The following is a 19,349-nucleotide window of genomic DNA, read 5'->3' as shown; positions in this document are numbered from 1 at the left end:
CATCGGCTCTAGACGCTCCTTGGACGCTGCCCTTGCCGTGCGCCTCCATCTACTTTTACTATAAAAATTGCCGAAGGTGCAGCTCTCCCTGTGCCTGCCCCCCTTTCCCTCCTACTTTACTAAGTGATTGGAGTTGCCCTCTTCCTTTTGCGCCTTCCCACCTCCTTCAAGCTCCCTCTTCAGCGACAAGCAGCATCACTAATTGCTTTTTAGGGTCTCTTTTCTGCTCTCTGTTCAAAATTCATGGGGCATTCCCTGGCCCCATTATGCTCCTTTCTGAACCTTTTCAGCTTCTTTTACAAACTTAGCACTTTCTGTTCTTCTCTTAGCCTTTGCAAAAAAAAAAAAAAAAAAAAAAAAAAAAAAAAAAAAAATTTGGATTTTTTTTTTTTTTTGGCAAGCAGGCCCCCTCCCTCTGCAGCCCCCCCTCCCTGCCAGAAAAGCACACGCACGGGCCCACCTCCCATTGAATGGTGGGCTTTGTGCAGGGAATTTCCGGAACACAGCCCAGGGCTGGAGGCGCAGTGTGAGTGGAGGGGCTTTGGGCAAGGAGCCTCCCTAAGCCCACCCCATTACCACGGTCACTGTTTGCCCATGGCTCTCTAAAAGGACTATTGTTGCCTGTTGCCAGGTATTCCCTAGCAACACTTAAGCCAAGCTGCCTCCTCTATTTATGGCAGAAACTTTTCAATGGTCTCCAAAACACGTGCTTGTCAACTTCAGAGAATACCTTCAAACAGACACAGAGGGGGAAAAAATAATCCCAAGCACTTGCTTTAGTTGAAATATGTGTGTTGGGGGTGTTTTTCGATTTCTTGTCATTTACCTTGGATCAGAAACCCAAACAATTGCAATTTGAAAAAAAAAAAAAATCCCTCCCCATCACCTTCTCCCAGCCCCTGTCCCCTGCACTGCTGAGCCTTTCCACTGGCAGGTGGGTGGGGGTCATTTATTAGATGGACGAGCTTTTGCTACACTTTGAATCTTTTTGCACAAAAGATTGCTTCATTATTTTAAGACAGATTTTCATTTCTTTGTGTGTGCCAGAGCCCTAACAAGAGCCACCATAGTTCTTGTGTTGTCTAGCAGCAAATGATCAATTACCAAGGGGGATGTAGGGTGGGAAGGGGGTCACTAATATACCTGTACAGCATAGACATGGCACCAGCAAGTCACACCGCCAAAGGGTTGAGGTAATCCCGTGTGGTGGATGCACACATCTGTGGATTTATTTCAGGATCTGCATATTCCTATGCCTGCATATCTGCAGTCATTTTGTCCGCTACAGACAGTCAGTGCTTCAGGCAAGTTCAAAGAGGGAACCAAGCTGTTGCATCTCCAAAAAGCTGCATACTATTTTGGTGATCAAATAATGATGTGAGAGAAAAGCTTTTTACAGCAAGTCTCACTTGATAGAAATAGTCTTTGTTCCTTGTGTGATGTCATACGAAGAGTTCCAGCATAAATTGGTGTCTTTTCTTCTATCACATTACTTGCAGATTGTTACTGCTAAAAAGCACTGAAGTCATTGTCACTTTTGGGAAAACCTTATCCGATAAGGCCAAGGTTTACAACGACAGCTGAAGCAATGTGGCATCCAACTCATCCCGAATTTCAATGGACCATGAGCACCTCTGAGCTACCCACCCACGTGTCCATGAAAGCAGTGGCTGCACTCCCAGTGCCATAGAGGACAACACACTGGTGCACTGTCAGCACCATGTCTGGAGTAATAATCTGAAATTTTCCCATCTGCAAATTCACATTGTGTTTCCTGACATGTCCTTTAAAGCTTCAGTATGTTAACATGTCATCCTGGGCCTGGGACCTTTTTCTTAGCCATACCCTCCACGCTGCTGTGGTGGCCCCAAGAGCTGAGCTTTCCAGAGCCATGCAGGAAGGCAGCCTGAGGCAGCTCCCTGTGGAGGGAGCACCATGGAGGCCTTCAGAGCTGAAGCAAAGCCCCAGGAGTGAGATGGGAATTGACAGGGAAATGCTGTGCTGCCGTTTGCTGCTCTCTCTCCCCAATAGATGGCCAGGGTCACAGTTGCCTTTCTTGTTCTGAGCAAGAATCTGAAAATATTGCATAGATGTGACTCATTTTGTATATGACTTTGGGTTGTGACTCTCTGATGAGCAGTGTCAGGTTTTTAGAAAGATTAGAGCACATGACTATATGGTAGTTCTCTTTTATGACCTATAAGTACGGAAGCTACTCAGTCAATGAGAATGCATACTTATTCCAAAATTACATGTGGGTTTTATGATAATACATCTTTTCCCAGACGTGTCTGCCAGTGCCTCTGCAGAGAAGTGAAATATACTATACCATCTTTCTGCACTGGTGCTTCTGCATCTGCCATGGAATAGCTCCTGCTCTCAGCTCAACCTTCAAAACTCAGTTTTGTTTCTGTTTCATAGAAGTACTGTAATTAGAAGATGCTAGATTTCCTCTGTTAACATATTCCCCTGAGGAGTTTGACATTACAGTGAATGTAAATGGTTTCATGAAGTGCAAGATTAGGGCTGTTTAAATAATTGTTGTAATTGGAAATATGTGTATTATTATCTCTCAAGATGTTTTAGATTAAATTAATGAAGTTCACATCTGGAAGAGCAGATATTAACCCTTTCTGTGTTTCTGATCCCTTATCTAGGTAATATGAAGCTCAGATTTCTGGTCCAGCCCCTATAACACAACTGTTCTTAGCTTTGAGAAGTACTGTGTTTTAGCCCTAGATATTTATTCTATTCTATTTTGTCTGGATTACACTGCTTGTCTTAGAGCAAATACATCAAAACCTACCAGCTTGGTCTGTGGAAAGTCTGTCCCATAGTTCCTATTAAACCCAATGGAGTACACAAGACATAATAGAAATTTCTGCCTTGCACTGCATTTAGTTAGCAATTATATAGCAAAATATTTCAGAAGGCCAAGATTTTTATTTCTGGAGCATTCACTGTTGTCCTACTGCTTGTCTAGAGGCAGTGTAGGAAAGAGGCATTCATATTCCTTCTCCAAGTCTCTCCAAAGTTCTTTAGCCCTATGACCCCATTTAACCTATCTGTAGCACATAAAGGTGCTCAAATAACTTTAAAAAAGGCATGGAGAAAGGGATTCTCTATAGAGGGACTGATCACTCAATACTTTCTTCTTGTTTAAAAGGGTTAACTTCTAGCTCTTGCCTTTGCAACTGGCTGACATGCATCCTAAATGTGATTCTGTAAGCTGGGAAAAAAAATTATGGTTCCCAAGTGAACAGAGGGATACAACAACTCTGGGCAAGCTATTCTGTGGACAGGCTTACCTAGGAATAGCTGTGGTCATCCCTGCTTGCCTGTCTCAAATGATACAATTTTCACTTTAAAAGCAACCCATAAAAATGGTGTTTGCAATTGTCAGCCGCTGTTTGCCAATAGCCAGCACAACTGTCTGTTACACCCATTTTGAATAAATGATCTACTAGCTGAGATAGTCACTGTGTGTTAGTTTGGAAACTACTCATTGATATATATGCCAGTGCTTGAAGTGATTCTGGGTGATTCTGGGGCAGATTTCTCAGCTTCTGATGGAATTAAGTTTTCTTGTCTCACTTACATGTGTAAAATTACACACTTGTCCACATTCTTGAGGGTACAAAATATTCTTTCACCAAAGGAGAAGTACGACTTAAGTCACTCTCAGATTCCAAAACACATCAGTTTGCACCTTGAAGACTCCTGCAAAAGTTTCTAACTTCCCTAAGACTTAAATCCCAGCACTTGAACTCTGGCCCTCCAGGAATACTGAGCCATCACTGAAGACCACAGACTTTCCTTCTGAAGCATCTGGACTACAAAAAGATGCCATGAGCAAAGCTCATGCTTATTTCTCCTCTGTCCGTATACAAGTCATTCTTAGAATATAAGGTTTGTCTTTTGCATACCCAGACACCATGGTCTTCAGCCACCCAGACCTCCTCTGGAAAACTCTATCCAGTTCACCTTTAAGCAACAGTTCAAATTAAGGTAACTAAAGAAACAGAGAGGGTGAGAGGTGTGAAATAAGGTTGAGGTCATCACACTGCTCAGCAGGCAGTTGGCTATCTCACAGGAAGCACATCCCACATCTCTAACAGCTGGTTCCAGTAGAAAAGCCAAGGACATGGCTCTAGTGAAGACACTGTGTCTTTTTTAGTGCCATCCTGTACAGAGGATGGTGAAAGTCTGATGCCAGTGGGGACCCTTGCCTTATTCCCATCCAAGTTATTCATATGGACGTGAACATCCCGAGGAAGCAAGCAAAGATGCTTCTAAATTCGAATTAATTTTTTGTTGATTTTTTCGTCTTTCTCAGAATCACCTGTGGGCTCCCAGACAAAATATTTCCTCTGTATAGGCCTGCTCTGACCCTATTTTTATTGTATGAAATTTGCATACTTTTGTTGCTTCCTGACTTCAGTGAAGTCAAAGGAGTCCCAAACAGACTTGGAGACAGCATCTACCCGAGAGGACAGTCACTGATTTTCAGAGGCACAGGCAAGGCTGAGAGCCAGAGGCTATGGTATGCTGAGAGTGAAAGGGCTCCCTGCTGCTGCCTTTGCTTTATCCCCTGAGTCAGGAGGGTGGTTGTCTCACACAGGCCAATGATCCCACTGCAGCAGCCTTTTACCTCTCTGTGGCAGTATCTTCCAGCTAACAGTGGTCTCTGTCCTGCCTAACCCCTACTTTGGGGCTGATAAACCACAGACTAGAAGAGCATCACTAAAAGGTTGTTGACCCTCATCTAGTCCAATCCTTTGCCCTGAAGGCAGTGTCAGCTACACAACCATTCAGAGATTAATAGACTTATATGCACAGCAACACTATCATGGCTGTACAGCAGTCTGCTCACAGCTAATTTTATTTATTTATGTACATATTTGAGGCAAAGATTAGTTTAAAACCTATAAAACGGTAGGGCATCCACAGTGCATAGCTGTGGGTTGACTCATGGCATAAGGATGAAATTCTGGATAAAAAGAGGGTAAATGCTGCTTTGCTTGCTTACATTCATAGCTGGATGTTTCTTACTCCTCTCCCCTATCAGTAGGAAAGGAATGAGAAACTGTAACTGCTCTGAGTCTTCAAGCTGCATATTGTATTTTTCTTGTTTTTGTTACAGTGTTAAAAATGTTGGGTTTTTTTTTAACAGGTGTTCTCCAATACATTGGGCTCTGAGGTTTGTTACCTACAGTGGAATCTAAAAGGCTTTCTTCACAAAGGCTTGGGGACTTCTCTGTCTTCACTCTGGACATAAAGTAAACCCTGATTAATTTGCTTAAGCCTGGATGCAGAGAATCACACTTGTACTTAAATCTGAGACCACGAAGCCTCTCTGCATTCAGGGTCTCAGGGCACTATGTACTTGGACTAGGAGACAAAGTTCTTTGTGGGACTCAATGTTGTTATGAGGCTTCAATACTAGCACAGTGTTTAAAGCTCCCAATCACTTTAATAATAATAATAAAAACAACTGCAACAGTAGCAATAGCATGGACATGGATGGACATGGGTGCATGGACATGCTATATTGCCCCTCTAGTCCTCAATCCCTCTTGCCCACAAAAAAGACAGACAGAAACTAAAACTAGATGAATTATTAAACTGTATGTGACTGCAACCCAGCTAATATGAGAACTCTTTTTGGTCATGGCGGAATTATTTGGGTTTCATGTAATAACTGACAATAGAAACAGGAACATATTTATATTATCCTAAAATTATTTTTTGGAAGATAACTTATGTCTGAAAGACAGACTCCATTAGTAGTTGTCTTCAATTTTCCTTTCTATATTTACTTTTATTCAAAACAACCTTATAAACAGAAGTTAGATTTTCCAAAATCATTATTATTATCAAGGCCTATGCTTTGAAAAAAAGTTTGTAGAGCAGTTTTCTACAGACAGTTTTTAACTGGATACAGATCCAGTTGAAGTCTATAAATAAAACCCATAGCCTATTTCTGAAACTGAAATGGAGACAAAGCTTTCACTTCAAAATCTGCTTAGATTTTCAGATTTCATTTATAGCATGGGTTTCCAAAGATAAACTTTTTTGCTTTCAAACTGCATTAATAGCATTAGGCATCAATTAATCAGATTCAAAATTTGGAAACAAAGAAAGTATTTTGTCTGTATAATCACTGAGAGGCCATATACCAGGATCTTTTCTTACCAGCCTTTTTAATGATTATTTCAGTCCAGGTTTTTGTTTTTTTTTTTTTTTTTTTTAAAGGAACCGCTAAAATCTAGGCTTTGAATTTTGTAAATGAGCCCGCTGCCCAACGCACTTCTCAGCAAGATAAGGGCAGAATGGCATTTGCAGAAATGTTTAGCTATCTCTCTAACAATCCTGCTTGGTTGTGGGCCCCTTGGTAACAGCTTGGCAAATCTGCAAAAGGAATGCGACTATATAGTTTGTGTGTGGATTGTTGAGTCATTATAGCCTCCAAATTGCACAGCAGATCATTAATCATAGGCCAAGATAGGCAATCACTGCAGAAACCTGATGAAAAGGCTCCAGAATAATGCCTGCTAAATCATGTTTAACATGCAGACCTTGCCTGCGCAGATATGGAAAGGGGGAGGTAAGGAAAAAAAATTATTCCCCTTTTAGGAAAGAAAACTTCTACTTATCTTTGATTTGCATTCAGCCCTCCCTCAATAGTCCTTAAGCCTGTTATTTAATTCATTTTGGTGCCAGGTCCCATCACAAAGCGAAAACCCTAACCAGGACCTATGCAGTCTATGACCTCCAAACCCCCTGTCTTTTCTTGTCAGTTCTATGTCATTTGTGCAGTTGAACTCCACCAATTTGAAATGCTGACCTCTTCCATAGACAACCTTATTCTCCTTGAGTGAAAGAAAGGGCCAAGGCCTACAAACCACTCAAGCGAGAGATGGCAAGAAAAGAGAAAAGTGGTTGACTCGTAAATCAATTTCCACAGCCCACCCAAAACCCACATGAACAATAACAATGGTATTTTTAAAAAGTTGTGCTGTTGTGGTTTTCTTAATTGAGCTTATTCTTTTTAGAAAAATTTTTGAGCAAAGCAAAATTGTTTGTTCAGGGTGGAAAATTAGGCCAGATCTTGCTCCCGATCCACTTCAGACCAGGGTATATTTATATCAAACCTCCTTTCCCACCTGTCATCTGCACAAAAAAGGAGAATAGCCTCACAACAGGTCTTTGTCTGCACTGGAAGAGGTGGCAATATCTAAAGAAAGGGAAACATTTGGGGCATAAATATGTCTGTGCAGCACCAGTATGCAGGCAGAGCGATGGTACCTGTCTTTGTGCCACACAGCCTGCCCACATGGAGATAGCTGCGCAGTTCTGTCTTTGGGCCCTGCCAGCCCCAAGTGTGTGTCTGTGGCCTGTCCCAAGCCCCTGGTGTCCTGTGAACAAGAAGAACATGCACATGTAAGGGCTGCATCACACCAAGTGCACGCACTGCCAGTACAGACACGCAGGCGGGCGTGCAGGCAAAGAAGCCAGGGAGAAATCTACCATCACACAGTGAGGCAAAGTTTTAAAGACCCATATTACACTCCCTGGGGGTCTGATTCTGCCTGTGTTGCTCTCTCAGGAAGGTTTCCTACTCCTCAGGTGGTCTCATTGGATTCAATAGCTGTATCTTTGAAGAGCAGATGCAGAAATTGCCTGGAGCATACCATGCCCCAGGCCCCCATCCCATTAGCATCTTTACGCTTTTCAGAGGCCTGAATCTGGCTGTGCTGTTTCTTACTGCATAGTCACATCTCTGAGTTTAAGTCTGGGACAGCCTTAAAAAAGCATTTCTCATCTTCTCAGAGGGAAATAGACCCTCTTCCCTTCCGGACCTGCATTTCTCACTCCTGCTCTCCCAAGATCATAATCTTCTGTAGCATGGGATGACTTGTTAGTGTCTCAGCAGAGGCAGATCCAGCCCTTAGGCTGAACATAAAAAATGAATCTTTTAAATTTTCTCATTGATTTGGTTTAGTTTTATATACATCCAAAGCTTAGAGTCACTTACAGCAGGTTTATGGCATGGCAGGAAAGATCTCTGGGAGGAATTAAATACAGTATCACTGCCTTGGCTCCTCACATCCTTGAGCTGAACTACACTGAAGGTAGCATCACCATGTGCTTCCCTTTTGTTATTTTTTTCCTTCTACCTCTGGCATTGACCCTTTCTGGGCTATTCAAACCTTCCCTTCAGCCTCGCTTTCTTGAAACAGAATGATGGAACTTTATGATCTGAACATGCTTGATACCTTACAAGCAAAATAGTGTGATGTGTTGTTATGAAAGTTGGAAAGTTACTCCATCAGAAAAGAAATACCTACAATGGCAGACTAACTCCTCCAAGGAACCTGGCCTATTGCATTGGATTTTCTCAAAATTTCTGTGAAAATGCTGGTGGGATGTGGTCAATGGGAGGAATTCCTCATCTGGGAGAGCAGATGCTCCGAAGGAATCTGCCTGTGGAGCCTGCTCAGCCAACATGCCCCCATCAGGTCTGTGCCTGCTTGCCCTGGGGCTTACCAGCTCCGAGCCCTTGGGTAGAAGGGAGATTTGGAGCTGTTTATCCCACTTGACCCTCCATACAGATGACCTTCCATCATCTGGGGCCAGCTAATGCTAAGCAGTAAATTAAATTCAGTGGCATGCTGTCTCGGTTCTCAATGGCGTTTTAGTGCAAGTGTCGGAGCCCATAGAGCAGGGCTCATTACACGCTGCTGCAGCAGCTGGAGCTGGGGGGTGTCAAGCTCATTACCTTTTATAATATGCCCACCGATGGAGCTAGGTGTGCTCTAGATGGATTTGTCAGAGGCCAGCACTTTTGTCTGGGGGTGAAGCATTGCGTTAATCTGACAGGCAAGGCTCCACATTATGCAAAAGGAAGAATTCAACAGGAAACAGATGCGTGTGGATAAAAATTAATCAATGTTTTTGCAACCTGCACCTCTGAATGCAGCATCTGTAGCACTAGGAAGAATTTATTCTCTCCTCCCTCAAATCTTTTCCTCAGCAAACCAAAGCTTATGGTAAGCAGTTTGCAAAGTTTGACTCCAGTTCTGTGAAATCCTTATGTGTTACTGAAGTTTTCAGCAATAATATTGTTGACTTTCTTTGTCAGCCTTGTGTACATCATTGTCATGCCCAACAATTCAGAGATGATTTTGTTCCTGGATTTTTGAAGTAATGCACCAAAATCTTTATTTTACTGCTCTTCTTACTATTCTAGCATACACTTCCGTTCCAAGCTTACCTTCCAACAGTGTTTTGTTTGGAATGCATTACAACATGTTTCAGTAGTCAATGTGCATTCAACTAATTTGCTATACTCCAGAAAAAAATGTGACATGTCTGTAAGGAAGAGAAAAAGGCAAAATCAATGAAGATAACTGGTGGTGCCCAGACTCCCTGGATAGATAAGGCATATCTTGTATCCATTCATTAAAATCTAGATCTTTGGGGGAAAAGAACCTCAGATGTATAACAACAAAGTCAGAAGAACAGGGCCTGCAGAGAGTCCCTTGCTGTGGCTACTGTCCATACGGCACCACAGCGGAGAGCTGAACTGGAAAATTTGAGTATAACACATTTGTCATTGCAGACTGTCTTCCTGGGAGCTTTGTTTCTTAAGATTTTTAAGGATAAAAAGCTCTTTCTGAAATTCGGAGCTCGTTAGTACTTATTGATTACAGCCACTGGGTTACTGATGGTGTACAATGTCCCTACTAGAGGAGTAAGAAAAGTTTACAGAGCTAGGAGGAGGTGAGCTCAAGGGAATGCACTGACATTGTACACCTTGTCCTTCCAGTGCCCCCTGATTCACACTTCTCACATCCCTGTTAGAAGAGGTGGGCTGCTGTATCATAGGGGGGAATTTTACACAGGCCCAACACTGGGGCAGACCATTTTAATTTCCTGTTTTCTTAGAAAGGGAGATGGCAAGGATATCTGTGAGTGGTCTCAATTACAGCAGCAGCAGCTAGCAGGAGTGCAGCATGCATTTAACAGTGGTGTTAATAAGGCACATGCTCCTGGTTGTGTCTCACACAAGTAGTTGCTCAGCCCCTGCTTCTTTTCATGCTGTGGTGTCATCTGGCACAGCTAGATCCTTGTTTGGGTTATTTAATTGCTTCTTTGCCTGCCTTATGCAAACTCCATTTGTAGCTGGGCTTTTGGGCACTCGGACCCATGACTGCACTGCATTTAGTAAGCACTCTGCTCTGTCTGTAGGCAGTATTTCACACAGTCACCCAGTGACTTTATTCAGTTTGCTGGTCCCCAAAGTTATTGTCACTCTGCATCATTTACCAATGCAATTTTCACAAACAAAATTAGTCATTGCAATGTATAGGTGTATGGAAGCTGTCCCACTCTGGAAGAATTCATTAAAATTCTCATAATAGTCTCCTTGTCAGGACTCTTGCCTGCTGTCTGGGAAGTATTTCAACAAGTCTGTCCTACTGTTGTGTTAATTAAACATTGTTCTATTTATAAATGCTCTGTTGGTCAGTAGCAGCTCCCCACACAGAGAGAGAGGCTTAGTGGTAACTAAAAGTGAAGTGCCAAGAAGACGGGGGTTGGCCATGCAGGGAAGCCAAGGGACAACCCAGACTGAGCAAAGTGCCCCTCTTGGATTTGTCATTGTCACCTGCCCTGGGGCTGCAGTGGTCTTCTGACATTTAACTTGGAGTAGGGGAGGAGGGAAGGAGGTTTGCTCACTGCTTTCTCCAGGAGCTATTTATTTCTGTTTGTCTGTACATTATAATTTCTTCATAGTGATTGCCACAGGGTCTTGGAGAAGGCGAAAATATATTGAAAATACACCTGCCTTCAGAAAGAGACCAAGTAGCTGAATTAAGGATAAAGCCATTATCCTCCTGTGTTTGTTTCACACTCCTGAAAGTCCTCTCTACAAGCTTTTCTGCTTGCACAGACACATTTCTACTGACATATACATGAACACGAGAAGAGGGACCTGCAAGAGCCCTGGGGTGCTGCTGGCTGCTATGGAATAGTCTGGGGCTGGCAGTGCCTGGTGTCAGGAGGATCTTCTCAGCATTGCTCTTTCTATATGCTCCCATTTTACACATCAGAACCCTGCCCTGTGCTGTACACAGCACTGCAGTTTGCTAGGGCCCCTCTCCCTGTCATGATTTCTGTGACTTTCCACCACAGCATCTTACACTGCATCCTCTGACACTGCAGGTTCATGCCATCCTCCTTTCTGCACTTGTAGAAACAATTGTCAGCATTTGTACCCAGCATTATTTTCTACAGGTTTGCTGGCCTCAGAGGCAGAATTTGGCCACCATCCTCACCAGTAAGTCCCTAAGGGGCAGAAGCCAAATCTTGGTGAAGACCAGGGGGATTTGGGATTCAGGTAGGTAGTACCTGTTATTAGATATTTCTGAAGGCTTCATCTGTGCTTTCTTCTTGGTTTCCTGGTCTCCTTCCAACCCACAGTTGTTCTCAATATACAGTGCTAGTGAGAGATGTGGGAATGCCTACATGAAGATGTTTGCAAATGGGTATTTACCCTGGAAGCCGTTTCAAGCGTAACTCTTAATCTCCCAGATATGAGAAGTGGGAGGTCAAAGAGGTAGAAGAGAAGGAAGCAGAAAATTGAGAGCAGAAAGTATAAAGTTCTGCCAGGCCTATCCATGGATATACATCTGTCTAGAACCTTAATTTTTGGCTGCTGAATTCCAACTTCAAATCATTGAGCATGCAAAATCTGTGAGAACCACGCAAAGCTCTGGAGTTCATCTGAGCAGTAACACAGTTGGGAAGAGGTGGAAGTATGGAGGTTGTGCCTCTTTGGTTTTTGTTTTTTTTTCAATACCTCCTGCTTGACAGGATAGTTACTGAAATTGTCCTTCCTAAGTCAGGGCTCATAACCAGGCAGGCCCACATGATGTGCATTAGAGCAACCTAAAATGAGATTTGCTGTGAAACATAAAACAAGATGAAGCAAAATGTGTCCCACTGCCTGTTGTTCCAGACTTCTGGATCAGCTGCTCCAAATGGAGTCTGTATGGCACAGAGGAATATATACACGTTTATATGTGCAAGTAAAAGAAACTGCAAGTAAAATCTTGGGTCTTCAAAGAATGCCCTTCATCTGAAACTCTCAAAGGGCTGGTTATTAGTGGGTAAAGTGACCCTTTGCTTGTAAACCAACTGTCTAATACTTTTCCATTTATTCTCTTAAAGCTAGTGATATCCCACAGAGACACAGTAGTGGATGTAGGCAGGACTGTAGGTTTTGTGTCCTACCAGCATTTGCTGCTGAATCCCCTGAGAAGCAAAAGCAAAGATCTCCTGCACAGAGAGAGACTAAAGTAGGTCCTTAAATGTGACTGCCACTTGAGAGGCAGGCTGGCTTCCTGCCCTGCTCAGGGAAACCTCCATTACCCTCTTGCAGGGTGGGGAACCTCTCTGTCCTGTTTCCCAGTCTGTGTTTGTCCTGGATGTGATGCAGGACTTCGCTCTCCAGCACTGCCAGGCGGGTGCCTTTCAGGAGCACTGTGTTCACATCTACAAGTGCACACATGAATTATTGTTTACTCAATAACAAATCAAACAAATTCTTTCCTATTCAGAGCAGACCACAATGATAAAGAGAGCTGATTTCCACTATTATGAGTACCGATTGATGTCTTCCCTTCTCTTGACTGTCTTTATTTCACATACAGGTGGCTTTTCTTTTTCTTTTTTTCTTTTTCATTTGAATATGTCATCACCACTTAATTAGCAATGCGTTGTTACCTGAAAGTAAGAACAAACCTATCTTAGGCCATATGGCAGGGTTTTAATCTGCACTGTCACGGTATAATCATGTCGAAATGGCTTCCTTTTTCAGTCAAAACTGCATTTCACACTTTACTAATATGGGGCTTTTCCTTTCCTGTTCCAGACTAATATAGCCCTACCAGTCCAGCAAGTGCAAATTAAAATAGATCCAAGCTGTGACCAGCAGCAGGAGGGGAGAGTGAGCAAGAGCGTGGTGTGACTGATGGGGAGGGAGGAGGACCCCATCCCAGAACTGGAACCTGTACTCTTTCTGTGATCTGCTTCTGTGAAATTGGACCAAATGAGTTTGAGCTCCATTTAGGAAGACAATTCCCCTCCCCTAGAGCAAAGGCCTGGATTATGCCACTGGGGCCAGTTGCAGGGGGTCTTTGTGAAATTTACCTTTCCTTCCCCTGTGCTATTGGGAATATATAGAAGCAGAAAGCAAGAAAGCTACGTGTTTGTGCAAAGCAGCAGTGACCAGCAGAAAACTTTGCAACTGACTGCTGTAGCTGTTTACAGGGTCTAAGAGAAGATTGAAATACATAGTTTGGTGGGTGGCATTTTCAAAGGAATTATACTCCTAAGCAACTTACAGGTAGCATATTGGACAACACATGGATATTTACTCTGATGTTTCAGGATATGTAGCTGTCCTTTTCTGGGTAGTAGACAAAGACCAAAAACTGCACTGAATCCTGCTTGCAGTGGGATGAAAGGAAACACAGGTTGTTTGTTTCCCAGAAAAATGAAGAAGACTATTAGTGTGCATGGGCTCTCCCCACAGCACCTTGCACAAAGCAGGGTCTGGGTCAGATGCCCCCTTGCTCTTGCCAGTTTTCTCATGTTCTCCCAATGCTGCATATCCCCAGGCATCTGTGAGGAGCTACTTATGATCTCTGTTTAGCACTTGCAGATCTCAGGTTAAAATGGATTAGTCAGGACAAAGTCATAGCCAGCAATGAATCTAGATAGCTTCAGTCCATAATCAACACCCTTAGCTTCCCATGCCTGCATTTTTACCCATATTATACCTCTGTAATTAGAATAGTAGGTAATAGGTAGCCAGATAAAGGGAGAAAAAGTATCTCTTGAAACTTCTCCCCTCTCCTACCAGTTGCTTGTGTTTCTCCAAGACAGAAGTGTCAGAGCCAGTGAAAGACTCAGCGCCCTGTGAGGCTTTTCTTCCATGTACATCCTTCAAGGGACATATCTGGCTCCAAAGCCAAAGGAGATCCCTGCCTTCTCTGAAGGACACCAGCAAGTAGTACCATTTCACCTGGATGTACTGTGCTGCTCCAGGGTGTGTATGGGATGGAGGTCTGGGGTTCCTGTCCCCAAGGTTAGAGTTTCCTCCCCACAGGATGTATAGGAATCACACATCTCTCTAACCATGGACAATCTGATGTCTTTCACATGCTGTCTGAACTGTGTTGCTGAATCCCTTTAGAGATATAATCCCTGGAACACCTCAGATTGGATGGTTGGAGGTACTCCTTTGCTTCAGTCACTTTGTATATTGCTGGAATTTCATTTTTTTCAACCCCCATATGAATACTACAATGCATAGCAGCAATCTCCCCCATTCTATCCCACCCAGCAGAAGGCTGAATAGAGAAGCTGCTCAGTGCTGATCTGCTCCTTATCAGTTATTAACATATACATGTATTTGCAATGAGACAACAAAGGCAAAAAGGGCAAAAGAAAAAAAAAAGAATTTAAGTGATGGTCTGAGGTTTTGCTCACAGTAAGAGATGAACCAGAGCTCTCCTGTTATTTAAATGACTGGTAAAACTGTGCTTTGGCCAGGAAAGTCAAAGTCTAGATGTTCACTTACAGAAATCAACATCAGTGCAGGGGAAGATTTAAATATTTTAGTGTCCTTGTCAGTAGGTATTTAACTAGGGAAAAGGACTCGAGCATATGGGTAGTTGATCTGTCTAGTCAAAACTGTACATTTGAAACACATTTTCCCAAAAAATTCTAAAGAGTGAGACAGCTCTGGTGCTATACATAAGCACAGCTCTGACATGAGGTCCTTCAGCCCAGCTGCAGGCTGGTTGCACCATGCATCTGCACGATTACAGACATGGAAGCTCAGAAATGCGGCTGGAGGGAGAAGAAAGCACAAAGTGGTAACAGCTCTGCTGGGCTGCTGTTTCACCAGGTACCTCGTGCTTTGCAGGAAAGGGTTGAAGGTGTAAAGGGATGGTGTGAGTGCGTGCACGTGTGTGTGTATGTGTGTGCAGTGGTCCTGAGAACAAATCTAATTCTGGAGCATGAAACAGAAGGATGAATATCAAGCTGCAGGTCCTTTCCCCTTCTTTTTCCAGCTTTTGGATGAACTGCAAAGCCGAGGGGGACTGTTAACTGCCTGGGCCTGTCCATTTGTCTCTCTCTCTTTACTTCTCTGTCTCTAACCCCGCCTCCCTCTCCCTCCTGCAGCTCCGGAGGGTGGAGGTGCGATTCGCTATGCCCGTTTTTTATTTCCAGCACGCTTGACAGGCTGGGCGAGGAAGGCGTTAATGTTTTCTGACAGGCCCCCTCTAATTGTTGGAGCTTTTCTTCTCTGCCTTTTCTGTGAAATTCTGACTTAGGCGAGCAGCATAACAAAATGCTCTGGCATTGAAATGTGCGCTTGCACTATACTGGGCTCGGGGAAACAGCATTATTCATGAAGATTTTCAGCTGTTTTTGTCTTTTAACTAACCTTTGAGTTTGATCAGAGGCTAGCCGGGCTCCCTTTCTCAAAAGGCGGTCTTGGCAACCCGACAATGGAGCCAAACTGTTTTCCCTGTTAAAGAGATAACTATGCCGTTGAGTTGGTACATGGGGGAAATTAATCTTCAGGCGCATACAAATGATAGCTTTACCTCGGTCTGCAATCGCCTGCATGGGATTATTAATAGGACGGGGGTAAGGAGCAGGAGAAACTCAGACTGGGGCAGGGAACTTAAAAAAAAAAAAAAAAAGAAAATTCGCAACCCCAAGCCCATCATCCCTTTTGATTGTATAAAGCCTGCGATTGATTCTTCACCACTTGCCTTTTGCAGCAGGAATTAGCCCCGCATTGTGCGGCCTGACACGCTAAGAACTCGCTCGCTTGGGAGCTCGAAGTTGCTGCGCTCTGGGATGAACCGGGAGGGGGGACGGGGTAGGGGTGCGACCGTGGGGGCGCTTCTCCCCTCTTCCCTTTCCAAGAGGCGAGGAGCAGGGAGACGCAGAATCGCCCCACACTTCAAGTCGAGCTAATCCCTGAATGCACTGAGTAATACGCGCTGCATTACGGAGCGGCGAGCCAGGGCGTCCCGTGTGTGCCCCCCTCCCCCGTTCCCCTCCCGGCCGCGCCCGCCTTTCCTTGGGCAGGTGCCCGCTCCCCTCGCGTGCTGCCGGCCGCAGCCGCCGGCGGGCCGGGGCAGCGCGGAGCGGCGCGGGGCGGGCAGCGCGGGCGGGCGGGCGGCAGCTGCGGCGGGCGCACGCCGCCCCCGAGCCCCGCGGGCCCCCGCCGAGCCGCCGCCGCCGGGATAAAGGCTGAGGCACGACACGCGCGGGGACAGCGCTGCCCGCTGCCTGCCCGGCCCCCGCCGCCCCCCCGCCTGCCCCTGCGAGCCCGCACACAAAAGGCAGGACCTGCGCCGTGGGGAGGGGCAGGAAAGAAAAAAGGAAGAAGGAGGGGGGACAAACAAACAAATTAAAAAGGGGAAAAAAAAAAAAAAAGGGAAAAGGAAAAAGAGAGAGAGTGGAAAAATAAAGGATTTTTAGAACAGGGAAAGGACCCCCGGGCTCCCCAAAAGCCAGTGCTAGCGGAGCTGGGTGCGGGTCGGCGCCTCTCTCTGAGGGGAAGGTGAGAGAAGGGCTGGGGACAAGAGGAGGCTCAAAGGGGGCCCCACATCCCTTCCCGGGGACAGGGCCTGGGGGGCTTCCCCCTCCATTCTTACCCGTGCGGGAGGGCTGGAGGGTGCGGAGGCTCCGCGGGACCGGCCCTGCTCCCGCGTGCGGGAAAAAGTTTGGGCATGAGATGGCATCACGGGGGCGGGGGGCAGCGGCCGAGCAGGAATGGGGAGTGAGGGCAAACCACCCCACGGCACGGGGAGGCTCCCCCGGCCCCCGCCCGGCTCCGCGGATCCCGCGGGCCGTGGTGTGGGGAGGCGGGGGCAGTGCTGCCCACCTCCGCGGGCCTCGCCTGCTACCCGAGGGTCTTGGCTTGGAGGAGGGCACACGCTCTGCCAGAGGCATTTGTCACCGGGACGCTTTTCGTGCCTTACAATAAATAAACACACAGGTAGATAAATTAATAAATCCGTGGCCAAGCGACCTTCGTCTGCACGCATATCCCCTCTCTGCTCCTCTTCCCCCACCCCCCACCAAATCCTGAGTAGTTCTAAAACTTATACTGCGCCCAAAGAAGTCCCTGATTTATGGAGTTTACTAATGCTAACTGAATACTGTCTGTCAGGCAGCGCTGAAAGGCTCTCCGCGCTAATACAAGAAAAGGCTTTGTGTTGCTAAGCGATTAGAGCAGATGTAATGAGATTTACCCCAATCCTGCTTTGCCCTTTCCCTATCTTCAGTAAAATTGTGTGTGTGTGTTTTCTTTCTTTCTTTCTTTCTGGAGGGGGCTGAGGGGAAAAGGGAGGGAGGAGGTGGTGAATTTCTGAGCCTGTCTTATACATTGTAGCGAACAACAGCGTAACTTTGCCTTTAGTTTAATGAGTCTGGATATTTACTATTCAGAAGTGAGCAAAAAAGAACACCTGTCTACACAAGGAAGAGAAATTTCGCCTTTGTAACAGAATGAAACATTATCCTAATGTTATATTCATAGCTATAAATTACTCGCTACACTTTCTTTGCATACCTTATCTGTACACTTGCAAAAGTGGGTAAATAAAAAGGGAGATGCTGTAAAGGGACAGCGGATGGCGGCATATAACGGTTATTATTTTCATAACTAAACATTAGTTCCACGAGCGGTTAAAACAATGAGTGTTTGTGCTAAAGTAATGAGGGATTTCGTGACCCCAGCGTGTCCCATCCTCCCGTCCCGTCCTCCCCCTCCCCTCCCCCTCCCCCCGCGATTAAATCACGTATTGATCATTTCAGGGCGTGGGGGGAGGAGGCGAAGGGCCAAACGTGTGTATACTTTTAAAGCAATGCAGGAAGGACTATGCACTGACATACACACGTATAAATGTCCATGTGTGCATATATATGCTTGTATATTTAACTAGCTCTTGTTACACACACATAGAGGGAAAATTCCGGGCTCCTCCACCCGAGTTTTTTCCTCTTCTTTCTTAAAAATAGCGCATCCCTCGCAACTCGACGGCACATTTGTAGCGGAGTGGACTAGTTTTTTTTTTTCTTTGTAACTCCGTACGGCACACTGGCTCTCCCCGGTCTTTGTTGGTTTTTTTTTTTTTTTTTTTTTTTTTTTTTTTTTTTTTTTTGTAAAATGCATTTTGAGCTTTGCTTTCCGCTTGGCTTGGTGCACGCAAACTGAATTTGCAAGTGATGCAGGAGCCAGGCGAAAAGAAGGCGAATTCTGGTCACGTCCTTGCTAACTGACAACAAGCAGGCTAGCCAAAAAAAAAAAAAAAAAAAGAAGCGGAGAATAGGGGGAAGAGTCCAATTTCTTTTTGAGTCTTGGTAATTGGCTACTTTTACAGGCGGATCACGCTATTTAGGCAGAATAACAAGTTTGGAAAGACTAATATCTCTACGCTTCCACCGATTTCTACTACTTCATTTATTTATTTAATTTTATCTCCCTTCTCCTCTCGCTTCCCGTCTTCTCCGCGACGGTTTTATTTCCCCAGCCAGTGTGTTCGCAGCGCCCCGTGTTTTGGGTGGCGGCGGCTGTGCCATCCCCCGCGTTTTCCTGCCCCGTTGGGTCAGAGGCGCGGAGGAGGACAGGGTCACGCCGCCGAAACGCGGGATGGAGCGCCCTCTTTTTTTAAGACTTGGGCTTTTGGGGGAATTCTGTAATGTGCAGTGATTTCAGGAAGGACAATGCAATCATTAATCATCCCCCCGCCTTTTGATTTGGATACACATTTGCAACACAGAAGGGCAAGAAAACAATGGTGATAGCGCTAGATCTTTGCATTTTTATATAGAGATAAAGATATATATGTTACATCCATCAGATACAAACACTTCATATGCAACTTAGCTCCGGTATAACATCGGTTAACATTCTGTCCTTACATTCATCGTTGCCAATGGCAGAAAGAAAAAAAAAAAATTGCATGCGGTAGGCAGCTGATCATTTTAATTAAAAAAAAGTTTTATTATGAAACTAGATTGTATAAAATAGGGTTATACAGGACCTTTGTAAGTTTGTAATAAAACAGTAAGAAAAGGCAGTGGTGTGGGGGGGGCTTGTTTGTTGCTTGTCTGGTTTTTCTTTTTTTCTCCTTTTTTTTCCTTTTTCTCCCAAAAGGCAGCATATGAAAACAGCTACCGTTTTGCGTTTGGACAATAGCTGCATAAACTTTGTTCACTTTGAACATTGTTTAATGACATTATTA

The sequence above is a fragment of the Poecile atricapillus genome, chromosome W, assembly GCF_030490865.1.
Source record: "Poecile atricapillus isolate bPoeAtr1 chromosome W, bPoeAtr1.hap1, whole genome shotgun sequence".
In the NCBI taxonomy this organism is placed as follows: domain Eukaryota; kingdom Metazoa; phylum Chordata; class Aves; order Passeriformes; family Paridae; genus Poecile; species Poecile atricapillus.
The sequence above is the reverse complement of the archived record's forward strand: the minus strand, read 5'-3'. Positions refer to the sequence as shown.